The sequence below is a fragment of the Zeugodacus cucurbitae genome, chromosome 5, assembly GCF_028554725.1.
Source record: "Zeugodacus cucurbitae isolate PBARC_wt_2022May chromosome 5, idZeuCucr1.2, whole genome shotgun sequence".
Taxonomy (NCBI): domain Eukaryota; kingdom Metazoa; phylum Arthropoda; class Insecta; order Diptera; family Tephritidae; genus Zeugodacus; species Zeugodacus cucurbitae.
The window spans coordinates 35444459-35470391 of NC_071670.1; the positions used below are offsets into that span (position 1 = coordinate 35444459).

Here is a 25933-nt window from a genome sequence, read left to right on the forward strand (position 1 = left end):
TGATTTCCCTCTAGCATTTTCAGACACCTCCAATAGAAGAGATAAAACAACTTCTTTGCCTTACAACCTTAATCAAAACACCATTCACTGAGACTCGCAGAGCTTACGTGAAACCCAGTTTACATCGAAGAAGGTGTGGAACTCTCAACCTCTCCTAGACCGAAAATAAAAAAATTAAACAATTTCCTTGAAACTGTATCAGATTTGCGGTATACCCCGCTTTGGCTATGTCATCTATCTGAGTCTTGTTGAGTAATAAGTAATAACACAATAAAGTCGAAATTGAGATTAAGCTATCCCAAACTAGTTTATAGCGCTAACAGACAATATCGACAATAGACCTGACATATGTAATGTATATATATATATATATATATAATTGTAGAAGAAACTTAACTATATACTATTTGTTTATGGTACGCGTATACTATGGCTCCACGGTAGAGCAAAGAGCCGCCATTTATCTTTTCCTAGCCTCTTGATTTGACTTGTTTAAACCTTAGATAATTTGATATTCTTTTCTTCGGTTACCTTGTGAATTCCAGCCGATCGCGTTCGGGGTCTCAGAACATGTTCGAGCCAGCACCATTTTCTTTTGAGGATTTCGACGCGTAACCATATGTACATGAGACCGGGATTGGCCAGACGGTGACGAGCCAGAAAATGAGGAAGATGGTGCAGGTTCCTAAGAAATTGTTCCGTATCTCTGTGGCGGGTGATGAATATATAATATATATATTATAGCGGATCTTTGGAAACCGTATTAGCGCCATTGACTCATTTCTCCACTTCGGAGAGACGATTGCTAAAATTATGGCGTCGTTTTTCGAGTCTGTTTAAATTATCATCATCGATTGGTATTTTCAACAGTTTTACAACAAATTTATTGGGTGTTCTTTCCATGTTCCACGTTGTAATACGGAAGGATTGTTTGGATGCAGAATACTGTTCATGCTGAGCTCCATGCATGCTCCATGCTGTGACCAAAGATTTCTTCTGAGAGTCGAAAAATTAGGAAATATAAAATTACAAATTATATAGCTTAACAAGTTTAAAAAATATCAGTTTTTAACCACTGTGCGTTGAAGCTATCCCTGTCTTCGTTTTTTATTCTCAAACAACCAGCACTTTAGTGACAGTCGCGCCGTGATGCATGCAACCAGCACTTAAGGAATTTCCCCTCCACACTGAAGCGAACCAACGCACTGCCAATATGCTACCATGACCATGGAATTTGCTACTTGCTCGTAAATACCGTTATCGTTACATGTGTATACCTATAGTTAAAAATATATTTTGCATGCCATTTTGCGTTCGCTTGCTCGCTTTGCGTGAAACATTTATAAATTAACACCATATGTTGCGCGTTCGCCGCATTGCCACAGTGAAGCTGCTGCCACAGCTACTGCTGTCATGTTGCCCCGCATGTATATATGTATGTGTTGTTGCCCCCGCTGTGTTATCGCTGGCCGACGCCGCCTACCTGTCGTCGTGTGACAAGAAAAATTGCTATCAATTATTCGCAGCTTAACAGACTTTGACTGCCACTGCCGCAGCGCCGCCTACTCTGACTCGGCCACACAAGTGTCCGTCCGTCAGCAGTCTTCCTACGAGTCCATGCCACAGTGTCGTGGTCTGCGTTGCGCCGCATGCCGCCTGAAGGCTCAGCTTTTGTGTAGCACAGATTTCAACTACAATGTAAGTTTTAAGTTCATCACTTTGTTTACTCACTTGCGCGTATGTTGTTGTTGCTGTTGTGTGATTTTTTTCCGCATTTTATTATTCCTTGGCTTTTGACTTTTTTCTTCTTCGTGAGCGCAAGTAAATGACTCAATTTATTTGCCAGCCACTTGCTACTGCTCACTTGAGCGCGCCATGTTTACTCTACTGTTTGTTGTTGTTGTTTCTTTTGGCATTTTTACATTCCTATTTTATTACATAATTTAATGTACTTTTAATTATCACACTTAATGGCGTTTTTATTTTATGCTGGACTCGAGTATATATTTGTAGACTCTTTCACAGTTTGTATGCGAGCCAGAGAGAGAGAGAGAGAGAGTGCGGTTGTGGCCCCCTGGTAGTGTCGTTTTGGCATAAATTTCCCATTTGCACTAGTTGCTTTCACTTAAGTTGCGCCTCCTTCCGCCGCTACACTTGGAGCACCCTCTTCAAGTCAGTGTTTGCATTTGGTTTGGGTTCATTTTTCTTGAAGAATTGCTGGCTATTTATTTTCGTTTGTGCTGAATACGGTTGACACTTTTTTAATTAATAAGTATATAGTGCTTGAGGGATGCTTGGGTTTATTTACAAGCGTTCTTTTTTGGGTGTTTTCTTTTTTTTTCTTTAAGTGCAGAAATATTTAATTATTTTATTTATCTTTTGTTTCATCTCAGCATGTGGTGTTTCGTTATTAAATTAGTTTAATGTACGGAAAGAAATCGTAAGAAGTACCGCCATTTTTTAAAGTAGACCATAAATTTTAGTGCGTTCTCGTTACATACACAAAGCATTCTGGTGTAAAGAAAAAACCTCAGCAAGCGTTTTGTTCTCCTCGAAGCAAGAAGAGTAAGAAAACAATGATATCATTGAGTCCATCCTCGACCGTTTTTCACATGTTCGAAATTAGTAGAAAGGAACCAACTAATAAGCTAAAATGTATCTTACGAAGTAACTTTTACTTAGGTTCCTCGAAGTTGAAAATCTTCCACGAACAAAATTGAACTTGCTAGAACCAAATCGAATGGTTTCACCAAATAGTGAAATTCAGTGTAACGGTAAAAACTCGTCATTATTTTTGGTAAACAGATCACGTACACTTGGAGCTTCCCTATATTCGGCATATATATGTATGGTATAAATTCCATTAAAGTTGGAAACCTTAATATTAGGTCTCCCATATATAGGTGAAGCTATGACCCGATTGCACTCATGTTTGGCACAGAAACATATTATTAGAAGAAAAATTATTCCCTCTGAATTTCTTCAAAATTTCTGAGAGACTCACTTACATTTTTTATAAAAAATTATTAGAAGCACTGACGTCCTCATGTTCGATATATGGGGCCTTAAAAACATATGGTCCGATTTCGGCGAATTTTAGAAGAGCGATGCCGCATTATAAATATTTGTGAAAAGTTCTGTTCCGCTATCTTCACTAGTGCTTGCTTTATATATTGTAAAGTAAACGATTCAGATTGACATCAAAGTTCTGGTATATAGAAAGTAGGCCTGGGTGTGAACCGATTTGGCCTATTTTCATAATATATATTTGGGATGCCAGGAAAATATTACGAATCGAATTTCATTGAAATTGGTCGAGTAGTTTCTGAGATATGTTTTTTGACCCATAAGTGGGCGGAAATTTTGTGTACAATTTTGAATGCAGCTCTTCTGTGCCTTCTTTATAATGAAATTTAAGTTTCTGGTGTTTATCCTTACTGAATTAAAGCATTTTTAGTAGTTTTCAACATAACCTTTGTATGTATAAGAGGTAGACGTGGTTATAATCAGATTTCTTCCATTTTTTGACTCTATAATGTAGTATCTAAAAAAATGATTCTATAGAGTTTGGTTTATATAGCTATACTAACTTACGATATATGTACAAAAAACTTAGTAGGGGGCGAGGCCACGGCTACTTCTAAAAAAAAATTGCATTCAAATATGCCCCTTCCTAGTGCGAGTGCGATCCTTTGTACCAATTTTTATACTCTCGCAACCTGTTGCACAGAGTATCATAGTTTTGTTCACATAACGGTTGTTTGTGTCACCAAGAAATATAAGAGTTCGATATGGGGTTATATATACATAAATGATCAGGATGACGAGTAGATTTGAAATCCGGATGTCTGTCCGTCCGTCTGTCCGTCTGTCCGTCTGTCCGTGCAAGCGATAACTTGAGTAAAAATTAAGATATCTTAATGAAACTTGGAACACATGTTCCTTGGCACCCTGAGGAGGTTGCTTTCGAAAATGGGCAAAATCGGTACACTGCCACGCCCACAAAATGGAGGAAACCGAAAACCTATACAGTGTCATAACTAAGCCATAAATAAAGTTATGAAAATGAAATTTGGAACATAGGATCCCATTAGGGAGGGGCACATTTGGATGTAATTTTTTTGGAAAAGTGGGCGTGACCCCGCCCCCAAATAGGCTTTTCGTATATAACTCGCAAACCAATAAAGCTATATAAGCCAAACTTTCTGCAGTCGTTTCTTTTAGCCATTTCCTTATACAGTCCAAAAATGAAAGAAATCGGATAATAACCACGCCCACCTCCCATACAAAGGTTAGGTTGAAAATTACTAAAAGTGGGTTAACTCCCTAACGAAAAACGTCAGAAACACCAAATTTTACGTAAGAAAAGGCAGAAGAAAGCTGCACTGAGATTTTTTTACAAAATGGAAAATGGGCGTGGCGTCGCCCACTTATGGGTCAAAAACCATATCTCAAGAACTATTCAACCGATTTCAATGAAATTCGGTACATAACACTTTCTTGACACCCTGATGACACGGGTGGAATATGGGCGAAATCGGTTCACAACTACGTCTACTTCCCATATAACCCAATTTTGAATTCCATCTGATTCGTTCACTTTATAATGTATTCATAAGGAACCAATGAAGCTAGCGGAATAAAACTTTACACAAATACTGTATTTGAGCTGTGACATCACTTGTGGAAAAATTGTCAAAATCGAACCATGACTTTTCAAGGCACCTGATATCAAACATGAAGAACTCGGTGCCTAAGGTTAATTTTTCACCGAAAATATAGGTAAATCCCTCAGATATTTTAATGTAATTCATTCCCTCTGAATTTTTTTCTTATAACAGTTTCTCTCTGTACCTGAAATGGTAAAAATTGGGTCATAACTACCCCCAGATCCCATATACCTAATTATAAGTAATATTAAATTAAGTGAGCGTATAGTCTTCGATACGTTGTATCTTGGTGGTGAAAACGAGTGAAATCGGTTTAGGAATTACCTCAGTCCCCATATACTATTTATGATGATATTCGTTATTCTATTGAACTTTATGCCGAATATATGGGTCGAATTGTGTTGTCTTTATAAAATTACATCAATAAATTGCGAGAGTATAAAATGTTCGGTTACACCCGAACTTAGCCCTTCCTTACTTGTTTTAACTGTTATAACTTTATTTATGGATTAGATATGGCACTCCACGTGTTTTGAGTTTTCGCCATTTGTAACCCGTAACTCGTAACCCTGATCACTTTGGAATATATGAGCCTATTCTAATTCTTTTAGTTAGGCATCAAATATACGGTTATTATGGCACGATAACGGTCGCCATTGACTGTTACGTTCTTACCGCCATTATATGTGAAGAAATATGGTCCGATGATTCCACCGGATGTGATCTATTCGGTGTTGCTCAGTATGCCGATTATGTTGACCATAAGTTGAGCGAAGCTAGCAAAACACATTCTTTACAGAAAGTGAATTTTCGTAATAAAGTTGAAAAATTTGTAAACGTTGTTCAGGCATAAGTATTTCCATGACATGAAATGACAGCTTGACACGACTCACGCGTGATCTGTCAAAAACAGCTATTGAAAAAAGTACTTCTACTTGGATCTTCAAAAATTCACCTATGACAAGCCGGTAAAAATATATTACTGTAAATATTCTTGAACTTCACTTGTAATTCGTTTCTGAATTTGTCGAAAACTTCGGTGTCTTAAATAGCTTTTATTTTTCGGGAATAGAAAATCATTTGTTTAGAATAATGGACTTATCTTTTTCTAATCGTCTACTAGTGCTTAATCTCTACTGCTTATCTTTAAGATCTGCTCCAGATTAATTCAATGCAAGCGACAAGACGGATACCTCCTTCCATAAATTTTGACTTATACCAGTTATTAGTTCTACTTACTAAGCGAAGACGTGTCGAAGACGATTCCAATCCAATAGATCTGGAAGACTTGAGATTGTTTCAAGACTAAACCTTCTACATGATTCTTATATTTCCCACAGAGTGGCTCCGCACTCTCTCATATGTACGCGTACAATCAAACATGAATTTACCTAAGTAATGGCATAAATAGCTTGTCATACACTTACCCACATTATCCGTCAAAAAGTTTGAACTCTCCAAACGGTTCTCTACAAAAAATATAAAAACCTTCCGCAAATACTGGGCCAAAAGGTTGATTGAAAGGAAGAGTCGAATAAAAAAGGGTTCAAATATGTTGTTTACATTGTGCAAATAACGTGAAGAGGAAATATTTACTAGTACCTACTTGCTAGGCGAACAAACAGCTGGACGAGCCAAATAAGTGAGTTAAGGCACTCGAAAGCAGAGAGAGTAAACGTAGCACAGGGATGCAAAAGTAGAGTAAGTAAAAAGGATGTAATAAGTAAGCATCAAGCGGCTGTGGAAGAAAGTTCTGAAGATATGCAAAAGTGGAGGAATGGCTCGTATGATGGACGAGCGCACTCACAGAGTACAAACGCACAAATCAACTCTGAGTATAAGCTACTCGAAAGCAGCGCATTGAGCCGCATCGATTGACAAGTCAACAGCGATAACTGGCAAGAAGATTTCTAAAAACGGTCTGTGCGTATGGGTGAGCATGTGGATTGAATTGTAGACTGAAAATGATGACGGTTCGAAGGATAACTGCCAACGCGTCTTAAAGGGCAAACATGTAAACAAAAAAACGGTAAAAAGCGAGTGGGAGAATGTGCAAATGTCAATGCGAGAGTGAGTTTGACGGGTGTGTCTTTCTGCTTGTTTAACAGAGTAGAAATTTGGTGGTACGAGTAATATGGGATGAACTTCACGTCTTCAAAGGGCACAGAATGTGGTAAGGACGACTTTTGTAGATTCGTGTAAAGCGTGTGGCTCTTTTTAGTAAAAAAAAAATGCAAAAATAATAATGTCAAATGAGTAGAAAAAAGCGAGTGGAAAAATAAACATGAGAAAGATAACAAGAATCTCTAAACAGAAATAAAGACCATTCGTATCAGCATACGTGCATGTCCTGTCATACAGATGAGCTTACACTGAAGTGGTAGTGATGTAAGAGTGCAAAAAAGCCGCTTGCGAGTATATCATTTACAAACATATATGGACAGCAATTTCCTTTATACTATTATGGGTCACAAAGCTGCTGTTTCATTGTTGCCCCGAACGCTTGTCTTCGTTTTTATGCAGTGGTATACAACAGCACTCAAAAGCCTAAAGATGTGTGTCTAATGGTATACTTAAGGTGGTGCTCTTCGGCACTATCTTGAGTAAATTTGGCATACTTCTGAAGTAAAGTAAATGTAATTAGGGAAAATAGGAAAAACTAAACTGTTTAACATAAAAGGTTCTTTAGAAAATGTTCAAAACTCAAATAAAATAGTTATAATACTCTGAAATTTCAGCAATTAAGCCTAACACTGAGTTGTTATTGGAAGGAGAAATGATGAAATCGTCCACAAATCATCGAGAGACGGTGAATCGATAAGGAAAACCTTGTATGCTGTGCTATAGAATGTAAGATAAATCAGCAAACTTTGGATCACGCAAAAAGTGATCTGTGACCGTCGTACATATATCACTCTAGAAAGCAATGTCTTCTTGTAGAAGCCAAGACAATGTGCCCGGTCCCGTTATAATCCGACAAACCTAGTTTAATACAAAATCTGAAGGTCTTGAAAGTGGTCATGCTATATAAGCCAGCGTTGGTCTCTCTTATTTCAGAAAATAATAATGAAGAAATCTTTAGTTCTTTATATTGTTAGATGAGATTCACAAATTTGCCTGCAGGGTATAACTGGAATTTCAGCGATTTTGCCAGTATTTTATACTCTGGGAATAAGCAAAAACTCTAGTTTAAGCCTCAGTTATTGTGTTTACAAAACTTCGATTATAATTACTATTTGTATCTGTATTTGGCATGTTTTATTTTAATTTATTTTGCTTTATTTTATTTTTTATTTTATTTTATTTTATTTTATTTTATTTTATTTTATTTTATTTTATTTTATTTTATTTTATTTTATTTTATTTAAAAATCAATATTTTAATTATATATATATATATCCTATTTTAAAATTTTTTTTCATTAATTCTTTAAAGTAATTTTTCTCCATTTGTACTACTTTCTAAAGCCTATTGTTTTTCCCCTGCCACATCCCTTATCCAACATATGCATTTATTTTGCTTAATACTCAGAATATACATGAAATATCCTGAAGAGTGCAAACAATACAATACAAACACACATACAATGAAGCAAACAAGTCCGCATTTCGCATGCACACAAACAATGGCGATATACTCGCCGAGCCAAATCCACATCACAATCTGACATTTAGTCAAACACAAAGCCGACAAGTTGAACACCATCGATCGCATGAAAGCGTGTGCAGTCGGAAAGTAAGAAAAATTTACGTAAATATGTTTGTGTGTGTGCGTGTGTATCGAAAAATACACAGCTAACGGTAGAGAGGAAAAAAAACTAACAGTAAAACGTTAAAATCTACTAAGTCAAAGTTTAACCTCATTAAAATGCAGTAAATGCTGGATTACATTTGTTTGCCTAGGCAAATGTGTGCCAGGACACACGTAAGACTCTATGCATCTGAGTGTATGTGTGTATTTACTAAGCTCAAATATGTAGCATGCACAAAGCTGAAATTTTGTCAGCTTATGCAATGGTTTTTGTTGTAGCTCAGCATTTGTTGACTGATTGTTCGAATTGTTTTTAGCATTTGACAACAACCAACGCACACGCACACACATAGACATGCTCGTAAGTGTAGATTTCCATGATGGCATATGGGTGAAGACCCTGCAGAAAATTTTTAACATATGAAAAAATATCCGATTTTCCCTCTCTTATGTTGCATTATACTATACTTTTGTTGTTGTTCTAGATGGGAGTAAAGCCTAAAATTATACTTACGGTAAGAACTTTCAGGTATGAGACCCTAAGGTTAGGTTAGGTTGGTCTAGTAGGCCTGCAAGCCACGTATAAACCAGATATGGTCCTTAGCGATACCAGATGTAGTGCCTTCGCATATTCTCTGAGTAGTAGTCATCGTTTAGGATGCCTACGTTTGCCGTGAATTTTAAGTGTTTATGAGGCCTCACTAACGATATCTCCTCCAACTTATCGTATTGTGGGGCCCTTAAACACCTGAATCGTTGTTTCGCTAACGCTGGAAAAACGCACAGAGATACTCCACTGTTTCCTTGGTGCCCCGCTCTTGATACTTCCAGCATTCTCCCCGATCTGACAGCTCCATCTTATAGGCGTGTACCGCTAGTAGGCTGTGACCAGTAAGAATGCCAACCATGGTCCTACAGCCCTTTCTATCGAGTGCCAGTATGACCCTTGTATATTTCCAATCTAACGCTTTGCAAATGCCCTTTGTGGTTTTACAACCCGGTAGATCCTTCCAGAGCGCTTTAATTTTTCTTATCATTCATCTGTCTATGTCGTCGTACAGACAGTGCATGGGTTTACCGATGTCAACCATGTTTTCGGGTGACAGCTATAAACCAGTCTTGGCAATCTTGTCTACGGATTCGTTGCCCTTGATGCCTTTATGGCCTAAACCCTAAAGCATGTGACATGTGATATGACCTCTAAATGCTTTCGATTAAGGTTCACCTAGGGGAAAGTGCCTAGATGTTTCAATCTCGTCTTTCTCCAAGCAAAATCTTGCAATCAGACGGCTGTTTAGCATGGCATGGACAATGTCCATACCATTGCGACGAGTTGAATATTACTGAGAGCAAATAGTTCAGTGGACCTACTGGGCAAAATGGAAACAAATTATTGATTGTCGCTGATCTGCACATTGGCAACCTCTCACTGCTCAAATTCGACACCACACAACAAATTAGGGTTGATAAATGATCTCACTCTTTCTAGATTTTTCTTTCTATTTAATTTTATTACTGAAGCTCATGAATTATTCGAGTAATATGATGTTTAGAGAGAATTATATTTGAAAAAAAAAAAAATGAAAATGGATTTATTTTCCCACTGGGTAGATGGAAATATCTAACCTATACCAACTGACGATTGTTGGCAACTGCATATATATTCTTATGCTAAGTAAAACTTTTCCAAGTATGACAGGGTTAACAACAAAAGCCCATGTAGTTCAACGTTGTCTTCATTTATCTCATCTTTGCTCTTGTTGATTTTTTTTTGCACTCAAGCCGAGAACTAGGAAATGCGGTCGCGTTCATGCCGTCATTATTGCACGCAAATGTCAAGTACTCGCTCACTCACACACACACACGCAAACCCTCCATCACCTTCTGGGTTGTCGTTAGGTCGCTGCTGGCAGTAATTGTGAAATACTTGGCTGTCATGTAGTTGCTGTTGCTGTTGTTGTCCATCTATATTTGCGTTTTATTTTAGGCAATACACCTGCGAGCCGACGTGTCACTGCCACAACGGTAAATGTCACCTTATGACTTGTACAAAAATTGAAAGGGTCTTGTTGAAAGAAGAGATTTGAAAGGCTTCGCGCATCTTAAACAATTTTTCCACTTGAAGATTATGCAAAGATTCTTACAGAGGAAAATAAAAAGAAATCAACTCATTCAAGCAACAGCCTTGTGTGGCTAAAAAGGAAGTGTTTTCCGCTAAAAGGTTTAGAGCGCTTGTTTTTTTTTTTTTTTTGCTTTACGGCCGAGAAAATGCGTAATGATTATAAGCGCATAAAAGGATTATGCGGGTAAGGTGGTAAATTTATTTATTTACTTTGACCTTTCAAGCATTGGAGGCTGTCAAATCTACGTTTTTTCCCCTTTGATCTTAATGGGGACTTTAAGTGTTCGCCATTAAGCGTAGCTTTCTTTCAGTTTAGATAATTTTTGTAGTGAATCTTGACGAATAATCTGTGAGGTTAAGGATAGAAATATGCAATTGACGATGTTTTGAAGAAATTTTGGAAAAATTTAAACATCTCAAAAACTGCTTCATAGATAAGTTTATATCTTGACACCAGCTGAAAATTATACGTCCTATACCTTTCTCTTTTTTAATTACTTATTTCCTATTTAATTTTTAATAGCTTGTGTGTTAAAGTCAGCAGAGTAGTTACAGAGAAATGTTCTACAAGAGTAATTATAATTACAAAATTCAAAAATACTTATTAATAATTAAGAATTACATTACTTACCATTGAAATATTTTATTTTTTCATGACTAATAATGTGCTTGATTGCAAAACTCATAATCTTAAAAGAAAAGTTTGTCCTTTTTGAGTGACAGGTACAACTTTGAGTTCACTGTGGTGGATTTTGAATTAGAGATTTTATTTTGTTGAGTTTAAACATTACCATTTGCCATATCTACATATGTATGTATACACTATTTGGTTTGGAAGAAGCTTACGACCGGGTCAGGCCATAGGATACACCTTATTCCATTCCCGTGACGAGATCGTAAATAAACGGTGGTATAAAAAATGCAAATGGCATTCCATATAAAACACAAATTTATTATTAAATACATCAGAGAAATGAAAACAAAAAAAAAACCCTGATAGCAAAACCAAAAATTTATCAGTCAAACATTTTCATTTTATTTGATAAAAATTGAAAAATAAAACACAACCGACGAAGAACATAATATTATATTATGCTGAATATTTGACGTTTTAAAATTTTGAATTTAACCCTTTATCTGGCTATGTGACAATTAAGTTACAAACGGTTTTATTGAGTAAATTTCTGTATTAATTCAAATTGGATATTTTAATATATCTAACAGGAACTAAATAAATTTCTGAGTAAATTTCTGTATTAATTCAAATTGGATATTTAAATATATCTAACAGGAACTGTGCCTCATTTAATGCTCATGGGTGAGAGTAAAAAAGCCGATTGTTTAAGTTTTTTTCGATTCAAAAGTTTGCGTTAAAAAGTTCAGGGACAGTGTAAGACGTGGTAAAATTTGCTTATTGAAAAATGTTTTAATATCGCAATAATCTGTTTTTCTTTTGGTACAGTGCGTTGATATTTAGTGTATTTTTACCATGTTTTTTTTTTTTTGGGGCGAAAACTGCCAGTCATTCCAAGATCAACTGCTGCCGACGAAGTCATCGCTTGCCTCAAATCATCGCATCTATGGCGTTAGGTGTAGAAACTTCAGCTAACAACAAACATGAGAGTAGCAATGCTGAATGGTAAACCTGTTGAATGCATCTATGAGCAATTCCTGACTACTAATAAGTAATGGCCGAGTACCTTTCGACAAATCGAAAGGGTTTCGAATTTCTGTAACTTTGTTTTATCGAAAAAATTAACTCATAACCACGGTTTTCCCAATCACAAAAATAACACAGCCCGACAAAATTAAAAAAATTATTATTTTTTCAGGTCATAAGTTAAGTAGAGGGTATAAAAAAGCAATATCATGAAAACTAGAGCTGATAGAGGCAAACTGATTACAGATTTGAATTCAGCGCACTCAAATTAACTAGAATCAGTTGATAAATTCAAAGAAGCAAATTGAGTGTTGGCCTGTGTAATTAATGGTTGAGTGGGCGAGCAATTTTGACGGCTCAGTATAAAGGTGTAGATTACTTAAACTACATAATTCAGAATGAGTTTATTTGTACAATTGAATTTTTCAACTCCTTGGATATGCTTGGGTTGCCACCGCACAATTTACTACTAAAGATTGGATCCGCTCGTGGATCATGCTTCGAAACCTAAACTTACAAAAACTGTGCAACGAAATGCGCTTGGTGGTAAAAAAAAGTTATGAACAATGTGTGCGATGATACACAAAGGAATGTTCGAAGGTTAAGAAATTCTCATTCCGATACCTACCTACCAATATAACGTTTGTGTTTAAACGACTTCAATTTCCGACCCGTCTTGACTTCTCTATAAATATTAACAAATTTCAAGATCAATCTTTGAAAGTTGTTTTTAGATTGAAAAACGTCGTCTATCACAGGGTGCTTGTCTGGATAGTGCAACCCATGCTCCAAAATACATAACTAATGAAGAATTATAAAATACTTAATTTTTTTTTTATTATTCTAAAAAATGAGCTCAATAAAATGAAAAATCTCCTCTAAAGCGGAAGAAACTTCGCCGCTGGGTCAGCTAGTATTAGATCAAGAAATCGGCAGTCCTGACCAGTAGTTCCTGCAGTAATATTGAAAATTTAATCGCGGTGCTTTTTTCAGTGGAGATACATACATTTTGGGAGCAGAAAAAAGTAAGAAGTAGTCAAATTGGGAGAACTAAATTATTGAGTAGTTTCTTATGCTTATATTTCTCAGCGGAACATTTCTGCTCGATTTTCTACTTGACGATATTTTTTCAAAAATCACAATATTACAGTAAGAGACTTTCTCTCGATGAAGAAGTGTTCCCATATTTGAAATCGTCTACTGAAATATTCGTTCACTGGAGGCCTATTTATTACTATGAGTTCCAGTAACTAACCGGCAATATAATTATAGATATATGTCGGGAAGATCTATCTCCATTACAATATTCGATTATGCTACTAATCCCAGGGTGTTTTACTTCATAAGATTTGCATCAAGTATGCATGCTGATTACTGAAAAATTTCGTGTGGAAGTTAATCGAATAATGATTTTCGAGGTGATTATATTCAATGCAGTATGCATACTTATTTTTCGCTATCGCCATTCAAATTATTGATGAAGTTTTTAGCACCTTAAGGAGCCTTCTTGGAGTCAAATAGTACTGAATTTGTCTCTCGTTCTCCTACTTTACTAGTCATTGTCCTTAAACTTCTCGCTCATTAATCTTCTACACTATAAGTTCTTAAACTAAGGTTTAGCGACTGTATCTAAGCATGTTGTCCTAAAGCGGTGAGCTTTTTTCTAACATTAACATTTCTAAAACGCGTCAGTAAAGTACATCAATCGCTCGAAGGCGGCTTAAAACTTGTAGAACAATTCTTTTAGAGATATTAACAGTTCAAATAGAAGCGAAAGCGCCATCAAACACAGTTTTCGAATACCTTTTAATTAGGATTATACTGCTTGATGTGCATGTAGCTAGCAGCTACAAATATGCATGAGTTCCCCACGGGTCCTGGCTATTGTTCGGCTGAAACATGCACATTCCCCCTAAACGTTTGCCCTTGTAGAGCACTCATAATCACAACTACAACGGAGATAAGCCACACATGCATTTGAATTATGAACCACCAGGAGCGTAGACCAGCGACCAGTAAGCTACAACGAAATGAGACTAGATTAAGCGGCATGTAAGCACCGCCAGCTTTACAAGAGTTTTAGCCAATTTAACGCTTTTTGTTTTAGCTCATCAAGCTTACTTTCTACGTTTTTTTTTTTTGCTTTTGCAAATTTCTCACTTTATGCATTACTTGCACACTTTGCGCTCATTGTTTTTGTATTTCTTTTTTAGTTTCTTTCTGTTGCTCCACACTTATTTCTTGTGCTTTTTTATTCAAATTAAAAAGCGAATTTGCTGTTGCAACAACGAGGACACAAGTGGCATGCCACCGTAGTGCTTGCGCCGCGCAGATTGTGGAGCGTCCTAGTAAATCCTGTAAAAATGCCAACAGGCGAAAATGATAATCAGGATGTTAATGAAGTACGCGGCTGGCGACCGGCTCGGTAATGAAGTAGTTGTATCAGTGGTGGTCGCCAGCTCTACGTTGGACGCGCCTACGTGCATAGCGACAAACGCTGTGGCTTAGAGATGACCAGGCATAAAATGTGTAGACACATCATGGCTGCATGGCCGCTTGGCCGGGGGCGGACGGTGCGCAGGTAAAACTACAAATGAATGTGCGGTGAATTGAGCTCAAGTGCCACTTTCCGTTGGGGTTGGAGGCGCACCAGCCACGCGCGTCCCACCTGGTGTACGTGTGCCGTGGTGGCTCGGCAGCAACGTTGGTCGAGCGTTAATGCGTTGCATTACGTTATGCCGCAGGACACCTGAGGTAATAACCGCGCTGTGCCGCTGATGAGGCGCCGGTGGGGTGTGTCGGTCCCGTGTATGTAAGGTGGTTGGTGTATATTAGCGTTGTTGCTGTGCGCGCTGGCTAATCTTGGTGCCAATGTTGGTAGTTGACACAAGTTGTTGGCACTTCGTCTTCTCACTCGGCTATTCTATTTAATTTCAGTGGAGTTGTTGCTGTCTTTTTTTTTGTTTTTCTGCAAGCTTGTCCTCATTACTTTATGCTACTGTTGTGCAAAGTTACTTTTGCGCTTAATTCGCTTTGTTCTGCTTTGTTTCGTTCTGGCCATTTTAATGTAGTTTGTAGCGAGTTACTTTGTAGATTGCAGATTGTCAGTGGGTTTAAATTAAATAATTCTTAATGAGATGAGTGTGAAGTGAGTAAAGAAAAGTATAAAATATAAATTTGATTTGAAGTTTATTTTTGCTGAATTTGTTTTACACCGCTTTCATTACAACTCAGTGCCTTTGTAGTCTAGAGACTACACACGTGACTGAAATACGTAATTCGAGTGAGTTATGTGTTAGAAGTGGTTAATAATAACACTTGGGAATTATTACAGTAAATTTAGATAATGTTTCTCATACCATGAAAATGTTTTTAGAATAGTTCTTAGGGATTTGAAATAACGAATACACAAAGTGGATATTTAATAAATTTTGACACCTTGAAATTATCAGTATCAATCTGGAATACATTTATAGAGAGGCATCCAAATGAACTCAGTATATCGCATGGTATCGAATTAAAGTGATGGATTTAGTTCAAAAATGAATTAGAATAAAGTATTGGTTTCATGTTATGCCTGTCCCACTAGTGGGGGATCTTCGCAAAAGACTGTCTTTCATAGTTTTGCTTTGTTCCCTCTGGAGAACAGCCTTACAACCTAACCTATGTTTGCCCCACCGGATCCAATCAGCACTCATTGTTATTAACGTAAGGAATCAAACTGACTCGCACTGGCCTGAATCACTTCAGTTTTTTTATGTTTTCTTTTCTCCCCACATGTTGGCCACTAAATTTTTTCTTTGCCGAGATTTTGAAAAACTGCCAAAGTGTTAAGGTCAAGCAATTTTATGAGATCTTAATTTCTATGCGGCCAACTTTGCTGCCCATTCATATGCGAAAAGATTAATTGGCTAAACGAAAACATGTCAGAGTCAACAAAAAGTTGAAGGAAAAAAAAGTTGCCAGCAGCAAGTTTACACAGCCTATCTGCAAACAGCAGACAGCAGCAGCCAGTTTTTGTCTTCAAAACAAGCGCATACGTATACATACATACAAATTCATACATAAGCAGACACAAGCGCTTATTTGCACAGAAATCCTTTTACGACATGTTGAGAGTGAAATTTTTAAAATTTGTGTCCTTGCAAGCGGCTATGTACTAGCATTGTAGAAAGCTAACGTCTTCCGCACACACACGCACACCCGCATCACCTCATCTACAGGCTAAGAAAACACTTGTGAATACTGAGAGCGGACACCCAAAATACCCGCTTTTGTGGGGCAGATATTTTCGCAAGCCAAAAAGAGTAGAATAAAATGAACGCAGCTTGGCGGAGAGGAAATGCAAGGAGAGACATTGTAACGACAGAAAAGGCTAGGGAAATTTGTCAAGCGAAGGCCAAATGGCAATGGCGAAGTTACTGATGAGTATGATGACTGCGAGTGCGGCTATGAATAGACAGAGCACGCCGGCTGCTTGGTTAGTTTGAGCGCAACACACAACCCGACATAAATGTGGGCGCTTGAGCAAAAACAAAAGCACATGTGCGCGATACAAACCCACACACACCCAAACAGAGAGGGGGAGGGAAGGAAAGTCGCTTCAACATTCTTGACGTTGAATGAATGATGAATGGAAAGTTTTGTGCTGCACTTCGCATCGCTGAATTTGACTTAACTGCTGCTGCCGCTGTCGCTGCCTGCTTTACCGTTAGCTTTGTAGTATTTTTGCAAATGCCAGAACGCTTGGCTGCCTGGCTGCTGAGAGTATTGGTCGCCGCTTTAGCGCTGACTTTCTCTGGGTTTTGACTTGGCTTTGGATTTAGCAGTCGGCGCGCGCTCGTTAATGATGAACTTTAGAGTTGCAAACGTTTGATTTGACGGACGCGCTGCCATTTTGCTGCGATGACTCGTTATTAGCGCGCAAATTTTCGCATTCTCAGTTTTTCCGTTTTTGGTTTTCCGAAAGTTTAATCAAAATTTCGTGCAAAACTTTGGCGCAGCTGCAGTTAAATGCTTCAGTAGCGAGACTGAGTAGTATCGGTCGGTTGGTGTCTGCTATTTTCGGCTCGTGTTGTCATACGAAATTACAAATGAAGAGTTTTGCGTAAATATGAGAACCAAAATTTTCACTTATTTTTTAGTTTTGCAAAACAAATATGCCAAGCGAAAACTATTTTATTTAATTCACGCAGCTGTGGGAGATTAACTACTTGGTTGAAACAAATATGTCACTCACTTCTATTGACAGTTTGCTATTATTAAATTAAGATAATAATGTTTAATGATCTTTAAAATATATCGACGTAGGATGAAAGGGTTTGCTTCTTCCTGATACCATTCAAACTATTGAATGAAATAATATACTAATTTTTTAAAAAAAAAAGGTGCCTCACTTTTATCTTATCATTTTTAAGATAAGATCTCTATGAAAGTATATATATGTACATATATATTTTGTTATGTTATGTTATTTTATGTTATGTTATGTTATGTTATGTTATGTTATGTTATGTAATGTAATGTTATGTAATGTAATGTTATGTTATGTTATGTTATGCTGTGTTATGTTATGAATGTTATGTTATGTTATGTTATGTTATGTTATGTTATGTTAATGTTATGTTATGTTATGTTATGCTGTGTTATGTTATATTATTCGGATCGGAATTGTTGGAGTAATAAGTTAATAAGATCTTCTGCTATGTTATGTTATGTTGCATCTCTCCATATGTATTTTTTGTTTAAGTAAATTAGGTGTGTGCAATGGTGTATGGGGTTTGAAACTGTGGAAAATTAAAGGCCAGCGTGAAATAAAGGATCGAATTCTTCATATATAGAATTACTTCCTATTAGGAGTCATAAAATGTTAGGTACTTTTGTTTGTTCAATGCTTTTGATGTAGTTTCTGCCTTCCATTGGCACTTACTTAGGGTTAGGTTCTAACACATAAAAATTGTATTTATTTTTCTAGTAGTATTTTCTTTAGGCGACTTTTGAGCTACAATCACATTTAACTTGGACATAATTTTTAGTCGAACTCTCGAAAAAAATTATTTATAACTATTTAGGGCTATTTTCACCTTTTCGCAGAGTTTTCTGAATTGATTTTATTTTAATTTATTTTTACTATTTTTTATTGTAAACATAACACAACCTTAAAACGGATTTCGAATAATAGTCTAATAGTCATTCTATCTCATCCAAAAATAGGAGTTAAAATTATCTAGGTTAGAAATGAAACAATTAGGGCTGTAAAACCCAGACCCTAAAATAATATTGAAATAAAATCACGAGTACTTATATTTTTTCAATTAATTATGCAAAACTTCATATTTACATCGATTGTTTGATGAAGGCCACCTAACCCTGTCTGCACTACTCTCCACACTTTTACCTTAATAATACACCTAAAAATCCGCGCTTCTGTGGCATGCAACAGCAAACTAACAGAATATATGAAATTACTTGCACCTGAAAGTTCGCAGAAAACAAAAGGTAGCATATTCCAAAAGAAGTAGAGAAAAATATTTGCTCGATCCCTCATTGAAAATTGAAAAAGTTCACGTTTATCTGCGCCTTTCTGCGCTGCCGGCTGCACACCAATTGTTTTCGATGCACTTAAGCTACTAAGCAAAAACCAGCGTGTCTATTTGTAAGTGGGCAGATGTGTGCTATTGTTTTGATTTCAGGCAATTTCGATGGTCGGGCGCTGCTGCTTACTGCAAAACTCTGAAATTTCTACGCGATAAAAGGAGAGAGAAAAACTTAAGAAAATACCGCAAAAATTCGAAATGAATTAAGTTTGCCACAAAATGAGCAGTCGAGGTGGTTAGAGAAATGCATTGAGTGGCAACTTTTTGAATACAAGCGTTGGAAGTTTTTGTCTCAATTTTATTTACTTTTGCTTAAAAGCGGCAATTTTTAAGGTAGATGTTTGTATATTTTGTTTGTTTAGTGAAAGAGACTTTTCTAATTTAAAGTAGGTTTTGTGCTCTGTCAGCTACAACGGCTCGGATTATGTTTTAAAAGCTGAATATATTCTATAATACCGTTAGTTGTGCTGCAGAAAACAGTTTCTTTGACTTTTGTGCTTTACGTTGAAAAGGACAGGTCTAATTTATTATATAATATATCTTGGTTCTGAGCTCAAGAGCTTTCAATCCATGTCTTACTAAGTAGGAATTGCATCTTAAGTTCCAAGGCTTTTATGTCAACTCCAATTCTTTCTTTAAGATAATAACCTAGAACTGAGGAGGGTGTGAGTTCTAGGCGATATCAAGTGATATTAATCCTCAAGTAGAGCTTTTTCAAGCGTATTTAAAGGAGTATATGTTACCAGAGGATTGGAGTCCGAACTAGTGGCTTATATTTCTTGCTCGGTGGAAGGATATTTCGCTGCTTATAAATTAAAAACTCAATCCAATTGAAGAAACTCTGAAATATGGATTTTGGTTAGAGACGTATGTACATATTTAGTTATAAAAAGGCTCCCAGCAATACCAGATAGAAGTACATACGACTAGAAATATAGGTAGAAACAACAAACTGGACGTTATCGAATGTGAAAGCGTCATAAAAATTCTATGTATTTCTATCGGACTGGATTGAAATTCCTCTATAATAATATGATTATCCGCAAGCAATGTTTTGTCCCGAAATCTACTTAATTTATCTTCAGAGACTAAATATCTGCCATGTCTCGGGTACTTCATAGTAAAGTAAAAACCCGAGCAACTCATAAATTGACTATCAAATACGTATTTTTTGTAAGAGAAGTAGAAGGACTCTGCACAGTGCGGTGTTATATTTCAAAGACTAAGTCAAAAGTGTTTACAATTACGAGGTTTTACGGTTTTTTTTGGAGCTAAGGTCTTTTCCAGTTAAATTTAGTTATGCCACAACTATAAGTTGCCACATATGTCCACGTACATATGACCGTTACATTTGCACGAGTATATTACTTTCCAACTACTCAATCATAACAAGCACAACCAAGCGCCGCTGTATGTGTGTTTGTAGACCATATAAACGCTCATTCAGGGTCATGATGATGGTCGTTTATATAACCAACAGTAAGCAGCAGTAACAGTGCCAGCAGCACCAACCAACAACAGCAACAACAAAAATCTCAATGGTAAATACTGGCGTTGTTTGAACACTTGAATGCTTTGTTTGCTCCCTTAACGGGGGACTTGACCCATTTGTCTGTGCAAATCGTTACTCATCCGCATAACGATGATGATGATATATGTCATAATTATATCTTGTGTGTGTGTGTGTGTGGGCACACACAAACATCCAACTTTGAATATGTTTCTCCACTTTTTCTGTTTGCTTGTGTGTATGCGCGTGCTTGACCTTTGAAGCGCCACCGCGTTCGCTTAATGGCCTTATATGCAACTTCGGTCACTTTTGTAAATATGTTTAGCTTGTTAGGCAGTTTTTAGCCCACAAGCGCACACACACATACATACACAGTTCGTGTTCTCAATAGGCTTTGTCATGATTAATGACCACTCAAAACGAAATAAGATTACTTGGGCTACCCTACCTTTTTGGTAACGTTGCCTGAAACTCAGATTTTTTCTTTGACATCAATTTCTTTGTCATACTCATGCAACCACGCACACTCATACATACATAGGCAGCGCTTCTTCGAGCGTCCGGCCGTTTGTTTGGCGTCTAACCGTGACTGTGTCGCTGCAGATAAAATATTCACAATGAAATGTTCTGTGACATATTTGTGTTGACTGCATGTCATGGCGGATCATATAAATCGTTCTGCGCACGAGTGTGTGTGTGTGTGTGTGTATGCTGGTCGGCTGCTAGTCACATGTCCTTCAAAGCGTGTGTTTGCATATCTTTTACAAATTGAGTGGAGTGAGTATGCCAGCCGTTGCAAAAAATAAATAAAAAAAATAAAATATAAAAACAAAAAAAAGAGAAAATCGTCATCGCTCAGTGTCTCATGCGATAAAAATGGAAGCAGCTTAAAATTGATGTTTGATGGTACAGAAAGTGTCTCTGCCTTACAGATTTAAGAGTCTTATTTTTGTACATTTTAAATGCATATTTTTTTTTCTTCGATAATATAGTTGCTAATATCTACAGTCAGTATCAAGAGTTCGTGTACAATTTTATCCATATTTTTTTCCATTTCAATAAATCTTTAATAATATTTTTATATGCTTGCAAAAGTTTTATATATTTTTTTTTTATTACAGAATGCAAAACAGGAAGTGAATTAGTTTCGAAAAGAAAGTGAAAAGGTTTAAAAGAGTGAACAAGTGCTTATTATATTTTACTCAATAATATCACAATATACTATAGAGAAGGTAAGAATTGATGCATAATTATAAATATTATAGAAATTTATTGGAAAATGTATTTATAAATGTTCAAAAAATGTTTTAAAACGACAAAATATTCGATAAGTACCACTTGCTGTATGGATTTCTCAATTTTTTTACCGTATTAATACTAAAAGGGATGATTGATCTCATTGGGCAAAAGAGGTTCCAGGTATTTTTGGAAGAGTTTCACTCAAATTGGTATTGGGTGTGGCTCCGCCCACTTATGGGTGAAAAACCATATCTCCGAAACTTTTCGAACAATTTCAATGAAATTTGGCTTGTGATATTGCATCTCAATTATATGTTTTGAAAATAGGCCAAATCGGCTCACAACCATGCCTACTTCCTATATACCAGAACTTTTAAGTCGATTTAAATCGTTTACTTTACAGTATATAAAGAAGCACTAGTGAACATAACGAAAGCGAACTTTGCACAAATATACAGCATGCTCTTCTAAAAATCATCAAAATCATACCATAAGTTTTCAAGACCCCATATATCGAACATGAGGACCTCAGTGCTTCTAATTTTTTTTTTACCGAGAATATAGGTAAGTATCTCAGATATTTTGAAGAAATTCAGAGAGAATATCTTTCTTTTAATAATATGTCTCCGTGCCAAAAATGCTTGAAGTCGGGTCTTACCTTCACCTAACAACCATATACCTAATAACACTTAATTACCTAATATTTCCAATTTTCAATGGAGTTTACTCTATATATAAGCTGAATATGTGAGTCAAATTGTTTGTTATATTAACTACAACTTTGCTTCCGCCGTTTTCCAATAGATGTCTCTAGGGTCAAGCACTGGTCGGTTAAATCGATAAAATCGTTTTATATCGATCTTGGACATTTGTGTCAACATTAACTCAACAACATATTTGCAGAGATCTATTTGCATCCCAAACTTATTCTCAACTGAAAATGTCACTTCTTGAGCCGAATTCTAGACATTTGCGGGAAATTTTGCTTTTCTTTTTTAATTCCAAGAAAAGTGCGGCTGAGGCTCATCGACATTTGTAAGCGTTTTTATACAAAAAAACGCCGGAAGCAAAGTTGTAGACCGTCTGTTTTATTATAAGAATTCATTGAAAGAATTCGGCCAAACTGAGACCTAAGAACTAAGAGATCGATTGATCGATTGTAATGAAATAGAAAAGTTGGATGATATGCAATATATATGGCGATGAATTATAAAATCAAATTTTTTAAGAAATTTCTTCTTCTTCTTCTTAACTGGCGTAGAAACCGCTTACGCGGTTATAGCCGAGTCCACAACAGTGCGCCACGCATCTCTCCTTTTGGCGGTTTGGCGCCAATTGGTAATACCAAGTGAAGACAGGTCCTTCTCCACCTGGTCCTTCCACCGGAGTGGAGGTCTCCCTCTTCCTCGGCTTCCACCAGCGGGTACTGCATCGAAAACTTTCAGAGCTGGGGCACTTTCATCCATTCGAACAACATGACCCAGCCAGCGTAGCCGCTGTCTTTTTATTCGCTGGACTATGTCTATGTCGTCGAACAACACATACAGCTCATCATTCCATCTTCTGCGGTATTCGCCGTTGCCAATGTTTAAGGGACCGTAAATCTTCCGCAAAACCTTTCTCTCGAAAACTCCTAGTGCCGTCTCATCGGATGTTGACACCGTCCACGCTTCTGCACCATAAAGTAGGACGGGAATGATGAGGGACTTGTAGAGTTTAGTTTTTGTTCGTCGAGAGAGGACTTTACTTTTCAATTGCAAATTTAAGAAATTTACTTTCTCTTTAAAACTAAATCGATTTATATCCGTCTCAAGCCTTCGTACATACGTACAATTTCAATTACAAGTTATTACCAATCTAATCCTGATATTTGACGTTAGAACGTCAAAATTGGTCTACAAGTGAGTTATCTTAGGAAAATTAAATGATCAAGCTTTATGAACCTAATGACGTCAAAAACTCATATTTTACAGTTCATACATTTCCTCAACAACAATATACCTAGTATATGAAGGTTCAGACAGTATAAATTCGGTCGGTCAATAAGTGGACAACCTTAATACAATTCTAAAGCAGTGTTAGGCTTACAATAATTTCAGTTAGAACCGAAAATAGTTGATGCCGGTATATATTTCTACACTTGATTGATTGAGTTATGTTTGTGTAAAAATATAGCTAAAAAATAAAACTGAAATTCTAACAAAATAATAAAATATATTCAGTGGTAGTGCGACACCACTAGTAAATAAATTGTAGTTTACTACTTTGATTTGCTTCAGTTTCACAAATATTACTTAAAAGAAAGAACTTAAGAAATATTACTTAAATAAAAAAACTAAAAAGAACGGAGAAAGTAAACCAAAACACATTTTATTTATTTACACCAAAGAAAGCAATTAATATCAAGGACTTACATATTTTATTTTACAAAAGCAATGAAAACCCAAAAATATAAAACTAGGGAATTATTAATATTTTGACTGTTTGCCCATTGTCTGTGCAATACAAGATTTAGTACTTGAGTGCTACAAAAAAGCACAACTTGATCCTTGAAATAACGACAGATTTCTCGTTTACACACTGTGGCAGTGGTCGGCAGCACTTACAAAAGTAAAAAAATATGCAACAACAACAAAAAACACTAACAAATGTGCAACACAATTTGCTGACGTCGCGCTGGTCACGCCGCAGCAAGTAGTTGTCAACGATATCCAGACGCAAAAACAAAGAAAGCAAATACAAAAACAATAACGCAGAGCGAAACAAAGCTAATGAAATTTCAGCAGCGTTCGCAACTGTAACTGCAAACAAACCGAAAAGCAAATAAAGCAAAACTGAAACGAAAATCACGAAACAAGCAAAGCAAAAACAAATATCAATAAAGAAAGCAGCAGAAAAAGTGTGTAACAAAATAATAATAACAGTCATCAACAGTGGCTGCCAACCCAGTCTCCAGTTAGCCCGCCTCCGAGACGCGCAGTCAGCGGGAAGCCAGTTAGTGAGTGGCAAATAGTCAGCAGCCATCATCAGGTGACGACCAGAGTCGCACCAGACTCCCGACAATAGTTGCGATGTAAACGAACTTCATTTAGCGTGCCACGTTTTTGTTGCTTTCGCTTTTACTTGGTCGCAGAGCGTCCACTATACTGTTGAGACCCATAATTAAAAGACGTGCAGCACAGGTGGCAGGAAGAGAAGACAGTCAGTGGCATTACAAACGCACACACCGACACGGATGCATATAAATAACTGTAATGGAAATACATAAAAGTCAAGTAATAGCCAGCAAAGGAAGCCAGGGCGTATGAGTGCTGTCTCTCCGGCGCTTATGAGTGCGCGTGTGTGTGTATGTGTTTGCGAGCAGCACGGAAATGCGACAACAAGCGGCGTGGACGTGTGAAAATTAACTAGCCAGTGACTTCAGCACATTCTTATGCACGCACACGCACACACACTCGAAAGCTTTGGCTGCTGCGTGCCGCTTGTTGCACGAATGAAACTGAAGTGGCCACTGAACGTTGGCATTAAATACGCCATTGAGGAATGCTACGCAGCTACGCAAGTGTGTGTTTTTGTTGTAAATCGTAGTAGTTTTACGCCGCGACGTGACTATTACGGCCGAGACTTGCCAATATGGCTACTCTCCAGTATTTATATATAGTATGTGCTTGTGTGTGTGTTGGGTATTATGCGCGTAAGCTCAACTGTCCAACTATTATATTTGCCGCTGACAACGCGCAACGGTACTCAAGCGTATTGTGTGGCAGTATTTAATTTAATATTTTGCAGATTTGGGATCAGTGCAGATTATATAATGCAATTTATCTAATGGCTCAAAGTGCCGAGTTAAGCAGAAATTTTGCGCGTGCGCTTGTGCAGAAAGCAAAGGAAGCCGGACACGTTGTGCGCTTCGTGGAAATTGTGTGCGTGCGAAAAACATGACAATAAATTAAGTGCGATATTAACATGTGGCAAGTGAGATGTGTTAATTAAAAATATGTAAATGTCGACTTGTGTACTTAATTGAGAAGAAAAAACGAAGGAAAAATACATATATGCCGATATTTTGAGGCATAAAGCTCCAATGTTCTACCCATTTGGTTATATTTTTATAATTGAAAAAAAAAAAAAAATTAAGATATCTTGATGAAACTTGAAGCGGGGGTCTTGGCACCATAGGAAGGTTGCTTTCGATGAAGGGCGAAATCGGAGAACTGCCATGACCACAAAATGGCGAAAGCCGAAAACACATAAAGTGCCATAACTAAGCCATAAGTAAAGCAATGAAAGTGAAATTTGGTACAAAGGGTCGCACTATGAGGGGCATATTTGGATGTAATTTGTTTGCTGAAGTGGGCGTGTTCCCGATCTCCACCCAGTTTTTTG

At 36.9% G+C, this 25933-nt stretch overlaps 2 protein-coding genes across 4 annotated transcripts in view; one reads left to right on the plus strand and one right to left on the minus strand.

The window, feature by feature from the left end:
* LOC128921882 (uncharacterized) overlaps positions 1-11563 on the minus strand; it is a 67205-nt gene extending 55642 nt beyond the window's left edge. Inside the window, exons 1-2 of one of the 2 annotated variants that reach the window (XM_054230754.1) lie at positions 11334-11563; positions 11174-11282 (exon numbers count right to left, since the gene is read on the minus strand). The gene's annotated coding sequence lies outside the window, so the exon portion shown is untranslated. Of the gene's footprint in view, positions 1-11173 lie in introns of both variants that reach the window. The other variant, XM_054230752.1, reaches the window with a different exon arrangement.
* The window catches only part of LOC105215500 (uncharacterized), a 465848-nt gene that overhangs the window by 84602 nt on the left and 355313 nt on the right, over positions 1-25933 (plus strand). For both annotated transcript variants that reach the window (XM_054230743.1, XM_054230744.1), the window contains one exon: positions 21430-21540. The gene's annotated coding sequence lies outside the window, so the exon portion shown is untranslated. The remainder of the gene's footprint in view (positions 1-21429; positions 21541-25933) is intronic.